The 4,030-nt window shown below is 37.2% G+C and overlaps 1 long non-coding RNA gene across 2 annotated transcripts; it reads right to left on the bottom strand.

The window, feature by feature from the left end:
• Nucleotides 1-2,208: 2,208 nt before the first annotated feature.
• On the bottom strand, nucleotides 2,209-3,799 carry LOC117536328. Of its 2 annotated transcripts, none has more exons than XR_004567542.1 (3): nucleotides 3,631-3,799; nucleotides 3,407-3,497; nucleotides 2,209-2,482 (listed from the first exon to the last, which is right to left on the bottom strand). It is a non-coding gene; the product is annotated as an uncharacterized LOC117536328 (long non-coding RNA). The 2 variants fall into 2 exon arrangements; XR_004567543.1 differs by lacking the exon at nucleotides 2,209-2,482 and adding an exon at nucleotides 2,748-2,877.
• Between the last annotated feature and the right edge of the window lie 231 nt (nucleotides 3,800-4,030).

Raw genomic sequence — 4,030 nt, 5'->3', positions numbered from 1 at the left:
TAATAACTAGCAAACTAAAGATCATGTACATCCACTGCACACATAATCTGAAATAACAACTCATATTTCTCGCATTAAATGACATCAAAACGCATTTTAATGGCCAAACTAACTTTAAAATAGGCATTTTCCACCGAGAATAAAACAAAGTTCGGCCATGTTTTTTTTTTCTGCAAGGAGAAATGTGAAGATCACGTGACATAGACGCCAGCCATTGGAATGAATGGTGAAAAAAAACAGGGTTTGTCAAACAGAGCACATGGTGTAGTCCAAACGATAGCTGGGGATTCTGGGTAGTGTAGTGTTTTCTGCCATCCTTTACTCCGAAAAAATATTTGTTTCTCCGAATCAAAGGGGAAAAATACAAAAGCATTGCACACAATTTAAACCAATCAATGTTGTGTAATTAACAAGGATAATCTGGTGTTTTTTAGTCGATGAGTAGTGCAGATATCACTGTCAAATCAATCGACAGTAAGGGGAATACTTACTTCCGGGTGTACAATTCTCCGTTATCCAATGAGAATGGACGCTCACATTACATTTAAGGGCAGCTGACACAAACGAATGCCGTGCTTCCATGAGCGTTAAATCCCGCCGCAGATGGGAATACATTGCAATCAGTTGAAAGCTATTTGCGTCCCTTTATGAAGCTGAAGGAGCCTAGGAGCGTCACAACTGCACGCCACGGACACTGACCAAACGTCGCTCCTGGACGATTATGGAGTGAGAGTGTGTTGCTTCATCCTGTTTTTATTTAGTCAAGTTTTAGTCAACTAAAAGTCTGAGCATTTTAGTGTTATTTTAGTCGACTAAAACAGTAACTATTTTAGTCAAGATTTAGTCGACTAAAAGTCTGAGCATTTTAGTCATAGAAAACTAATTATTTTAGTCTACTTTTTGTCAATGAAAACTGTTGAGTCTTTTTTAGTCATCAGATTATATAGAACATTTCAGTCAAACAAGTCTAGCCAAAACCAATAATTTGTCATTTTAGTATATATAAATAAAGATTATATCTTGTCCTTATTTGATGAAAAACACAGGTTGAATGATTAAGAATGCAGCTTTGCAGAGAGTATCTGGACGACTAAGGTACGTTTTAACCGTTTGTTTTTTCGTTCTAATTGAAACAAAAGAAAAAGCAGAAACGGGTCGTTTTTTTGTTTTTCAATTTTGCCCCAAAACGAAAAAACAGAAATTCAGCTCGTTTTTTCGTTTTTCTGTTCTTACTGTTAAAACAAGTATACCACTCAATGTTTCGTTTCCATAAGTGGGTGTGTCTCCAGCACCTCCTTGCTTCTGATTGGCTAGTGTGCCCTATGCTTGCGCTGTACTCTTCAAAATAAAGGTTCTACGTCTTTGCCTTTAGACTGCGTTACAAATATACGTATATTATTATATTCATACATACAAGTACAGAAGACAGTCTGTCCGTATGTCTGTCTTTCTATGTATATGTCTATCTCGATGTCTTTCTATCTCGATGTCTGTCTGTCTGTCTTTCTGTAAATATATTTTAGAGTTTAAAGCGTAGCCACTTTTACTCCACTACATGTATTTATAACCTTTAGTAACTTTACAGATTTGGATTAATTATGTGTATATATATATATAATCAAGTGTTAAATCAGACTTTAGTTCCACCTGGAGTACATTCACAAGCTACCCTGCAGTATACAAAGTCATTCAAACTAGCTGCACCTTTACCAGCTTTGAGAACACTTTAATGATCAATCATTATAAAACACATCATATATATTATTCTGAAATGGACCAATCTGCACAATGACTACTTTTACTGTCACTATATTTTGATGAAAATACTTTTCTACTTTTACTTGAGGAACATTTTGAATGCTGGACTTTTACTGTAACAGAGTATTCCTACTCTTTCCTACACTCTGGTACTTTTACTCAAGAACAATATCTGATTACTTCTACTTTTACTCAAGTACAAGATCTGAGTACTTTTACTTTTACTCAAGTACAAGATCTGATTACTTCGACAACCTCTGATTAATGGTTGATTTCCAAATGTTCTGTTGGTGCGTGGATGATAAAATAATAGTGTTTGATTGTATTGCCTTACGTGCAGCTATTTGCCTGTGTTTAGAAACATAATTAAACATACCATGGACACACATTCAAACAATTTTCCATTTATTAAACATTGCAGATGAACAATTAACAAGTCATACAGCTAAAGAAAACTACAACAATCATTTTCTGTATGATGATATCATGGAACCTGGAATTTGAACACACACCACTTAACAATAAACAATAAACGACTGAACTGCTGTCCACTTTAGGGTAGGGCCCTTAAAGCATCCAGTGCTGCAGACAGTCCAGCAACCTGGGTATACACTGGCTCCTGATCCCTGCACTTAAGGCATTGGGGAGATGTTATCCTCCACACAGAGCCTGCATCCCACGATGCTTTGGCAGCAGGAGGAAAACATGGGTCCAGTCATTGTGTCTTTAAAAACAACAAAGACAGGTTTTTAAAGATATGCTGATAGTTACTGATTGATGTAATGGACTGTATTTCTGAAGCATGCACTGAAACTGAGAAAGATACTGTTCAGAAATAGATTTGAAAAGATTAACTTAGAATAATATGAAAATCCGGCACCTATACGTTTTATTTTTTAAATACTGTTTGTTACACTGAGCATTATTCAAAGAGAGGATGAAAACAATACCTCTGCAGATCAAACAGCTGCCTGTTTGACTTCTGGCCTTGGTACTACCAAGTCCTGGCTGGCTGTCACTCTGTCAGAAATCTTCCTGGTGACTTCTTCCAGGCCTTGGGATGCATCCAGCAGTTCCTCCACCTTGTTGCTCAGTGTGTGGACTTCAGATAGCTCATTTCTGATTTTGTCACATTTTGAAAATAGTTTAAGTATTAGCAGTCATTTAAGATGTTTTCTTCATTTTATTAGAGATAAAAGAAAGTTATCTATTCCATGGCAAATTAGATGATGCTAAATAAACAAGAGCATGTGGAAACATTTCATTTCTTGAAATTACATTTAAAGGATATTGTTTATAAATGCTGATTGTAGAACGGATGTTGACTGTGACTCTTCATACCATGTGCTGACCCACAGAGTACTGAGGTGTGCTACAGTGAAGCCCATGCTTATGCATGTCTGCCCCAGATGGCAAACTTATATAGCCCTTGAGCTGCAAAAATAATAAATGGCCAGAAAGCAGCCTTTTTCAAATAATGAGAGGGTTTTGCCAGTCTGTTGTTAGCGAGTCAAATAAAGTGAAATGCTGCATATTGTGACCCTTCAGTTTGAGTGCTAGCCCTTCTTTACACATTAAATTATTTCCCCTATTGATAGACCAGTTCAAACCTTCTCCAGACAAAATCAGTTTTGTTATCCAACCACACCTGCTTCTTGAGCCTCTTCGACGCCATTGCCTGAAAGCAGAGCTCTCAACAGCATGGATCTTTCTTGCATTCGGCTTCCAGTACAAAGACCCTTTATGAGAGAAATAAAGAGTAAAGACACGTGAAAATAAAATGTTAAAAGGGGCACATTGTTGTACTGATAGCACTTTCAGACCCTTATCTTTTGCACAAATGAAAATGAAATATAGAATAATTATATTTACCAATTGTCCCTTCAGACTCAACGATTTCATTCCCAACGGTGTCTGTAAGGATGTACTCCTCACTGTCTCCCATGGCCACATTCACTTTTCCTGTGATCAGTGGAACGCTTGCCTCTGATTCAACAAATCTGATCATGACCACCCTTGTGGAAACAATCTTTCCATCCATTATTTCTGACACATGTATTGACCTGTAATGCAAAAAGAACAGTGACACACATTTAGTTAGCAACATGGACTAAAACACAACATTCTAAAGCATGCCAACGTATGAAATGGGCATCTCATTACCTTTGAAATGACCAAGGGGTGCTAATTGATCTAGTCAACTGACTCATGTTTGCAGTAGACATTGGCTGGCTGACTATGACGAAAAGCAAACGGCCGTGACTCAGCTGGC

Source organism: Gymnodraco acuticeps, unplaced genomic scaffold, assembly GCF_902827175.1.
Source record: "Gymnodraco acuticeps unplaced genomic scaffold, fGymAcu1.1, whole genome shotgun sequence".
NCBI classification, from domain to species: Eukaryota; Metazoa; Chordata; class Actinopteri; order Perciformes; family Bathydraconidae; genus Gymnodraco; species Gymnodraco acuticeps.
The sequence above is the reverse complement of the archived record's forward strand: the minus strand, read 5'-3'. Positions and strand labels throughout refer to the sequence as shown.